The sequence below is a fragment of the Neovison vison genome, chromosome 11 (assembly GCF_020171115.1).
Source record: "Neovison vison isolate M4711 chromosome 11, ASM_NN_V1, whole genome shotgun sequence".
NCBI lineage: Eukaryota > Metazoa > Chordata > Mammalia > Carnivora > Mustelidae > Neogale > Neogale vison.
In genome coordinates, this window is record NC_058101.1 from 169,722,042 (window position 1) to 169,731,337 (window position 9,296).

General features: G+C 41.0%; 2 pseudogenes; one reads left to right on the plus strand and one right to left on the minus strand.

Moving 5' to 3' along the window:
- Window positions 1-2,428: 2,428 nt before the first annotated feature.
- Window positions 2,429-8,918, minus strand: LOC122889822 (annotated as a pseudogene).
- Window positions 5,433-7,187, plus strand: LOC122889681 (annotated as a pseudogene).
- Window positions 8,919-9,296: the final 378 nt, after the last annotated feature.

Consider the following 9,296-nt stretch of genomic DNA (forward strand, 5'->3'; position numbering starts at 1 on the left):
AAAAAAAAAAAAAAAAAAAAAAAGAAAAAGAAAAAGAAGTCTGATTTACTGGAAATAGCAAAAGGGGAGGACACACCACATTTCATTTAAGGGAACTTATCCTGGAGAGTCTCCAAGGTGCTGCATACAGAAAGTTGCTCACCAGCTCTTTTCGATTTATTGTTTTGATACCTCACGTGAGGATGTTTCTTCTTGCAATTCAACATGTTTTGTTGGATCTAAACATGTAGCAAGGGTGAAATTGTTTTGATGGTTTGGGGTATTTGGAGAAATTTGTTTGATGATTTCCAGCTAATATCAACTAGCCATTACTGAAACAAGTAGAAATTTGGCCCAGGTTTTACTTAGCCTAAGTGCAGAGAGGTCAGTCATGTGGGAAGTGAGAGACTGCAGCTAATACCACTGTGTCCTGATGGGTCTTAGAGAAATTAAAAATACAGAACACACGGAACATGAGACCTCTGCAGTAACTCTACCCCCGGGTGTCAGCTTTAGAGAAACAGTATCTGGAAATATATCTTTTGGTGGTGGTGGTAAGCATCATTTGTTGTAAAATGTAATTTTATTTTTAGCCTGAAAAGAGGTAACTTGTGGAAGTTTTGATGTTCACACACTCCCAGGAAATCACTTTTAACTTATGGAAACTTCCAGTGAGACCCTTGTCAAGACTTATGTAACCAAGGGTCTAGAACTATTGACACATGCCTATTTTTAGAGATTTTTTTTCCTTTTAGTTTGAAGAGAGTCCAAAGGGTTTATATATTCTTAATTTTTCAGTAGTTCATTGTTTTTTTTTTTCAGAGGTTGGGAAATTACACATTCTCTACTACCAGGCTGATGTGTGACACATAAATGTATTTCTTCACAGAGAGCTTATGGATCCGGAGACAGTAGACAAAGGGATAAAGAATACTTTTGCAGGGTCCCTTATTTTCCTTTAAGAATCTCATTTGAGTCTTATCTGTGGGAGGTAAATTATCCATTTCCCCTTCAATTATTTCAACAGTAAAATGAGAGGGGAAATGCTAGAAAACAAATTGTTCCATCAGCACATGATGGTGAAAGCTTGGTCCAATCTTGTGAAATGTAGGGACATCCATTTTGGTGGGGGGCACATCCCATTTAATGAGAAAATGTAACCTACTGCTCTATTAAAAGAAGATAGTCCTGAGTGATCACTGATGCCTCTCCTGAGTAGGCAAGTCCACAGAATGCTCGTAAACCCGGGCCCCCTCCTTAGCGGCTCCTCCTGCACTGAGTGCCTGCTTGCTTTGTGGGCGCAGCTGCTGCCCCAGCAGTGACTGACTAGGGCCACTGGGAGTCCTACCGAGGACAACCAGTCTGGTGTCTGGTCCCTGGCATAAGGAAGGCCAAGCACAAAGGCCATGCCCGACAGGATGTCTCAGTCTTGCTCTCTGACAGTTTGGGGCTGACACAAGGAGAAAGCAGAACAATTGGGAAAAACAGGAGCTCAAAGGGAAAAAAACAGAAATTGGGAAAATTTGCCGAGTCCATATAAGGCAAAACATATTTGCCATATAAGGCGAAACACTACAAATGGGATTCACAGTCACTAGTGGATAGGAATGAAGAGGCACTGCCCCCTTGGAGCTGCCTGGCTCCTGCAGTCTCTGGTGAGTTCCAGACTCATCCTGGCTGTTCATTCAGATATGCGGATTTCCTATGTCTCATGGATCTTCACAGTAAATTCCACTACCTGGTGTCACTGACGTCTCTTCCTCAAGGCTTAAAGTACTTAACCCAGCAATATATATTGTTAAATTTTAAAGCATCCATTTGTTTATGGTCACATAATATGGGTTCATGTTTGTGTTAAGATTTTAAAATCATATTCATATAATCTTAATAAATAAGATTGAGCAAAATGCGTGAGGGAGATGTTCTGCAGAATTTATCATTCCTTTCTAACAAAGGGCAAGTCAAAAGAATTCATTGTGGAAGGGGTTAGGATTCATGCAATCGACTTGGGCTATAAATAGGCTGAAGTAAATTATGATACATGTTTAGTACCTGCTATGGCTTACCCTTTGGTGTGACACCATTTCCAGCGCTCCCTTATGGAAGGATTGGCACAAAAATAATTTGATTTTGATTATTCAATTGAAAAGTTTTTAGTTAATATGGTCCACAATGGGAATCACATGATGTAGCCAATGCCAGGCTTTTGGGCTGGGCCTCCTCACCTGCCTCTCTACCTGGTAGAGGTGAGGTCCATGTGGGAAGAGTTCTGAGAGTTTCCAAGCCCTCCATTGGAAGGAGCAGCCCTGTCATTGCTGATGTCTCCCTTTTCTTGCATTTGGATGTTGACTTCATCATGGCACACTCCGGATAATCTTCAGGTAAGACTTCGTAGATATGAGAACCATCTTTACTTTCTAAAATTTTCCAGAATAGGAATCAAGCTAGATTTGTTTTTCATGAAACTTTTTATTTGGAGATAACTGTAGATTCACATTTTGTTGTGAGAAATAATACAGAACTACCCAGTTTCCCCCAATGGTAATTTGTGCAAAACCCCAGTGTAATGTTACAGCCAGATGTTCCCAGTGACCCAGTCAAGCGACAGAACATCCCATCCACACAGGATCCCTCCTGCTACTCTTTCAAGTCACTCCTACCTCCCTATTCTGTCCTCTGTGGTAATCACTATTCTGTTCTCTATGTCTGTAACTTTGCCATTTCAAGAAAGTTACATAAATTATCCTGCACAACGTTTTGGGACTGGCTTTTTTCCACACAGAATAATTCTCTGGAAATTCATCTAGTCAATCTAGATAATTTTTTAAGTCACATGAAATCAATCTATTCCTCATTGGTCATAGCATACCAACCCCCAACCCTTATCCAGGGAGTAGAAGTACACTGTTTTTTAGGATATTTACCCTATGCGATCTCAAACAGATTTTAGACATGCTAAAACAAGACTATGTTCTTTCAGGGAACCTGTGTGCAGCAAGAAAGACTGAGGACTAGGCCACTATGATATTCCAGACTCTGCATTTTCACTCTGATAAAACTGAATGTAAGAGGCACAGTAGTTGAATGTTTTATTGATTTAGATACTACATTTGATTTTTCTGTCTTAAATGTAAAAATTTAAAGAAAAATAATGGGTGGATGGCTTTTTTCTTTCTTTGAATAGTCATGCACTCGTAAGTTTATTTTTTAAAATTTTTAGTTTATTTGTTGTTAGGTTTCATATAATGTATGCTTTAAATTGAAGGTAGAATCATTAAAGTTACCTCAATTATCACTCCTCATTACCTCAAGAATCATTCAATTCTTACAACCCTGTGAGACTGATTTTTCCCTCTACTCTATAGATGAGGTTTAGCAAGCTTAAGTAATTTGTTTCTGGTCACCTAGTAAAGAATTACAGAGTATGGAATCAAACCAGGTATGTTTATGATTTCCAAGTCCCCAGTTCAGTGAGAATCCCAGAGCTACACATACAACAAAGGAAGAAACTTGTTATTGGTTCTTAGTAAACTGTTTTGATCACATACCAACGATAATAACTCAGTGTAGGAAAACAGATATGCCAAAAAATATTGTTAACGTTTGTGTGACATACAACCAAAGCAATGCTTTTTTAAAAAAAAAAAAAGAACTTTTAAAACCATCTGGTTTTAGCAAGTAAAACTTCATTAAGTAGTTTCAGCATACCTCTAATTAAGGGTTACAATTCATGTTAATATCAAACATATTTGTGACATGTAGAGTTAACAGTGCATTTCTTCCCTAGATATAGGACATGATAGCATAATGAAGACCTCAAAAGAAAAACCTTCTCATAGCTGAACTTTAAATTCCATATTTTTCTATCAGCTCTTTTGCTTTAGATATATAGGCACTCATGGCATCTTCCTTCGACTGCCCTAGAAAGACACAAAACAGATTATCTTACAGACTGATGTATTGGGAAATTAAGAAAGCTTTACTTCACTTATTTAAGAATTAACAACCTTTTTGGAAGTTCCACGCTTCCCATTTCGCCTTGCCTTTAAATCTAACATTCCTGGACACTCTGCCAAAAGAAGAATAGATATGTTTTCAAGTTTACTTTTTACTCACTGCTTCTATAAACATTGCTCAAATGAAATGTATTATTTTTTTAAATATGATATATATATATATACATATATACACACACATACACACACACATATACAATACCAATATTAATGTCTCCAACTATAGATTGTTTGTAGATCCCATAGAGTTTTTTCAGTTCTTCATCATCTGGTCTTGTTTTCAGCTTCCTCACATCTTTTGTGATCTTATCAAAATCAGCCTAGAACACAAAAGGAAGAAAAGGCCAATAGTGCCTTCACTAACTTTCAGCAGGCTTATCTATTTTGCAGGTATTTTACCACCAGACAGTAGGACCTTAAAAAGAAAGAAGAAGGTTTCAAAAAGAGTTATTACTGGTCCAGTTCTTCCAGTATTATCCTAATTTATTTTAATTTATGGATCCCTCTCCTGGTACTTACCTGATATTCAGACAAGATATGGAGAACCACATAAAACCATTACTAGTGAAAAATTCCTTTTTTTTTTTTTTAAGTAGGCTCCATGCTGAGCATGGAGCCCAGTGCAGGGCTTGAGCCCACAACCCTGAGATCAAGAACTGGGCTGAGATCTAGAGCTGGATGCTTAACTGACTGAGCCACCCAGGTGCCCTAATATAGAAAATTCTTAATTTTTTTTAAAAAATTAAATTTTATTTAATAATTTAAATTAAATAAAATTAAATTAAATTTTAATACAATTTAAATTTTTTAAAATTTTCAGAAAATTTTAAAAACTAAAAAAGACATAAATAAATGAAAAATACTCTGTGCTCATGGACTGGAAGAAATATCATTGTTTAAATGTCAATACTACCAAAAGCAATATACAGAGTCATGGCAATGAATCCTTATCAACATTCCAATGGCATATTTTACAGAAGTCAAGAAAACAACCTTAAAGTTCATACAGAACCACAAAAGACCCTGAACAAACAAAATAATATTTTTTAAGATTTTATTTATTTATTTGACAGAGAGAGAGATCACAAGTACGCAGAGAGGCAGGCAGAGAGAGAAGGGGAAGCAGGCTCCCCACTGAGCAGAGAGCCCAATGCAGGCCTTGATCCCAGGACCCTGAGATCATGACCTGAGCTGAAGGCAGAAGTTTAACCCACTAAGCTACCCAGGCACCCCGAAACAGAACAATCTTGAGAAAAGATAACAAAGATGGAGTCATGACATGTCCTGATTTCCAGCTATATTACAAAGCTTTAGTAATCAAAAGGGTATGGTATTGGCCTAAAAACAAATGGATGAATGAAACAGAATAGATAGCCCAGAAATAAAAGCATGCATATATGATCGATTAATTTATGACAAAGGAGCCAAGAACATAGAATGTGGAAAGGTGAGTCTCTTCAACAAATGGTATGTGACAACCTTACAGTCACATACAAAAGACTGAAACTGGACCACTGTCTGACACTATGCACAAAAACCAACTGAAATGATTTAATGTCAGGTCAAGTAAGACCTTTTGTTTACATCTTGCTTGAATGTAAGACATAAGTCCACAAAACTCTTCAACAGAAAACAGAGGGGGTGAAAGAAAGAAAGAAAGAAAGAAAGAAAGAAAGAAAGAAAGAAAGAAAGAAAGAAAGAAAACAGAGTGGGTAAACTCCTGGACACTGGTCTGAGCAACGATTGTTTGGATCTGACACCAAGAGCAAAGGCAACAAAACAAAAACAAAAATAAAAACGTGAGACTCCATTAAACTAGAAAGCTTCTGTACGGTAAAGAAAACCATCAACAAAATGAAAAGGCAACCTATGGAATGGGAGAAAATATTTGCAAATCATTTATCTTTAAAAAGAAGTGGTTAATATCCTAAATATATAAAGAGCTTACACTACTCAATAGCAAAAAGAAAAATTCAATTAAAAATGGGCAAAGGAACAAAATAGACATTTTTCCAAAGACATACAAATGGAGGTGATCTGATGCTGCATGGGTCATGGTGCAGCTCCAGCCTTGTACATCCCACACCCCTGCATCAATGATGGTGGAGGAGGGCCAGCATGCCTGGGGTGGGGGAGGAAGGCAGAGAACCACAGGGAGGGGAGGGAGGAGGTAGGGGGAGAAGGCAAGAGGAACACCACCTGGGGGAGGTGGAGGCGGCACAGTGCCACCTGTGGGGAGGCCTTGTGCCTGGGTGGGCCTTGCCTGGGCAGGGTTGGGGAGGTACAGGGAGGAGAAGGCAGAGCACCACCTGTTGGTCCAGCAGCCTAGTAAAGCCTGTTGGGGAGGAGCTGACTGATCAGCACCCAGGAAGAAGCACAAAGGGGAGGAACAGGTTGGAGATAAAGCACTCCTGAAGAAGATGAGCTGTTTATCCAACAAAAAAACTTCCAGATTAGACCCTTGAGACATTAACTACAGCTGGACAGACTAACATAAGGACATCATCAGAAACGTTGAAAGAAATTCATTTGCAGAAGAAAAACAAAGGATGTGAAAAGGAAGTGATTCCAAGAAAGCTGAAAAAGTACAAAAAGTACAGTCTATGGGCCAGATTAAAAGCCACTTGGCTCTAAGGCTAGAAGATCAAGATTTGAGAGATTCAAGGCAATAAGCAGCAAAAGGCTTTAGAGAATTTTTTACATGGTCCCAGAACCAACAAAACTACTATAAATAAGGTCCTGTGCCTTGAAAATCTTGAAAATAAGAGATTACCAGGGAAAAGGGCCGCTACCCAGTTTCTGAGTAATCCGTGGGGAGCTCAGAAAAAAACAAAATGCCAAGAGGTTTAAAAACAGTGGCTGGTCAGAAACATGAAAACTTCTAAGAAGTAATCCAAGCTAAATGAGAAATGAAAACATGTATGTTTTCAAACGTGTATGAGATTATTCAGTATAAAGAATTAGTTTTTCTGAAAAAAATCCAATAAATCATTTATAAATTTAAATAAGTAAATAAAGACATACAAATGCCATGTGATTCAGTAATCCCACCTCTGTGTATATACCCAAAAGAATCAAAATCCCTATGTCACAGTGATGTTGCCCCCCACCCCCCGCAACCCCGTGTTCACTGCATCATTGTTTACAACAGTTAAGACATGGCATTACAACCTAAGTGGATGGATGGATGGACACACACACACACACACACACACATAATGGAATATTGTTCAGTCATAAAAATGAAGGTGATCCTGCCATTTGCAGCAACATGGATGGACCTTGGGAGCATTATGTGAGATGCGTGAGTCACAGAGACAAATACTGTAGGACCTCACTTACATGTGGAATCTTAAATAACTAAACTTAAAAAACAGAGGACAGATTGGCAGTTGCAAGGGGGAGGTGAAGGGTGAGGAAAGTGGGTGAATGTGGTCAAAAGGTGGAGAAAACAAATCTATCAAGAGAAATTTCAATATATGTTTCTTTTTATTTTTTTTTAAGATTTATTGATTTATTTGGGAGAGAATACCAGCAGACACCCCGTGGAGCGTGGAGCCCAACGAGGGGATGGATCGCACAACCTGGAGATCCCACAACCTGAGCAGAAACCAAATCAGATGCTCAACTGACTGAGCCACCCAGGCAACCACATCACAGTCTAAGAAGGGGGAAGGTTTGAATTTGAACCTGGCAGACTCTGGAGTATGTGCCTTTAGTCACCATAACATACTTCTTGAAGAATCCTTAAAGGTGGGGGGGTTGTCCCTGGGTGACTGAGTGGGTAAACACTCCAACTTTTGATTTTGGCTCAGGTAGTGATCTCAGGGTCCTGGGACCCAGCCCCATCTGGGACTCGTGCTGGGTGTAGAGCCTACTTGAAGATTCTCTCTCTCTGTCCCTCCCCCTTCAACCTCTAAAATAAACTTAAACCTTAAAAAAAATGAAGCCTTATTCCATGAAATTGTATCCAGATATTTTTTCAAATTTTATTTTAGAAGATTTAATGATGAAAAAATGTTCCTAATATAGTCCCAGGTACAGGAATAAAACTGTATATACATGAGTATAATTTAATCAGGGTGTGTGTATATATACACACATATGCACATGTGTGTACATACGCGTGCACATGAAGTACATACAAGCACACACACACACACACATTTTTCACAGTACAAGAAAGTAATCCCTCATGTTAGCAGTGGTTATCACCTGCGTGAAGGAATTCCTAATAGTTTTCACTTATTTTATATTTGCTCTTTCCCCAAATTTCCCACCCTGAACATGTAATTTTTTGCATATTGGCAACCTACTATTTTGTAGTTTTACAGATCTCTGCTGTTCAGAAAAACACTCTGTCTCACCAAGGAGCGAGGGGGCGCGCGTGTGGGGCCCCAGCCACCCTCGCCTCCCTTTCGCAGAGGGAAGGGGCAGGCGGAGCAGGGCTGCCTGGTCCCCCGGGAGCAAGCCGGCCTCCACCCTCCCGGGGGCAGCTCTTACTTCGGGAGTAAGAGATCCCCGGGGCTCGCAAGTGTTGCCATGGGGAGCCCCAGGTCGCCGTCAACAGATGGCACAGGTGTGATCCCCACTGCAGTGAGCGGCGCTCGCGATGGCAGTGGGAGTGTCCCCGGGGTCACTCCGTACAACTCCCGGTGGTGGCGGGGGCGTGGGGGACTCGGGGAGCGAGGACCGCGGGCGACAGCTGTCCCAAGCTCCAGTTCTGACTCGCCCGCCACCCATGGGCTTCACGCCTGTCCCATGCCCACTCGAGCTCTTCCCATTGAGGACGAAGCCCGCTCGTGGGGCTTCCGCACCCTTCAACTCACCTGCAAAGACATGGTGACACCCACTCAGCTACTGCTGCACTCCTGAGGCGCTGGTCCCCAGAGCTCCTGAGGCAGGCGTCCTTAAATGGAAGCGCACCTCCGCCCGCCGTCTCCCACTGGCTGCGCTGTGGGCCCGGCCGGCTCCCATTGGCCACCAGTTCTGGGGGGCGGGGATAAGCGGTGAGTGGCACCTGCCCTGTCCCCAGTGCCTGCCTGCGCCTCCCAAGCCGCACAGAGGGTTGTCTGCAGCCAGCGCCGCTGCAATGGGAAAAGCTAGGAGCAGGGAATTTAAATGAGTTCCTCTCCGCTCTTGGCTCGTTCCCCAGTTCTTTCTCAAGAGGTCGTTTGCAGGAAATCCACAGAAATCTCCCTAGGGCACAGATCTCAGTGGGGATTCCTTTTCATATTTATATCCCTCTGCCCTCTCCTTGATTCCTAGAAACATGGGATGGCAGGTTTTTGAGACCTCTCA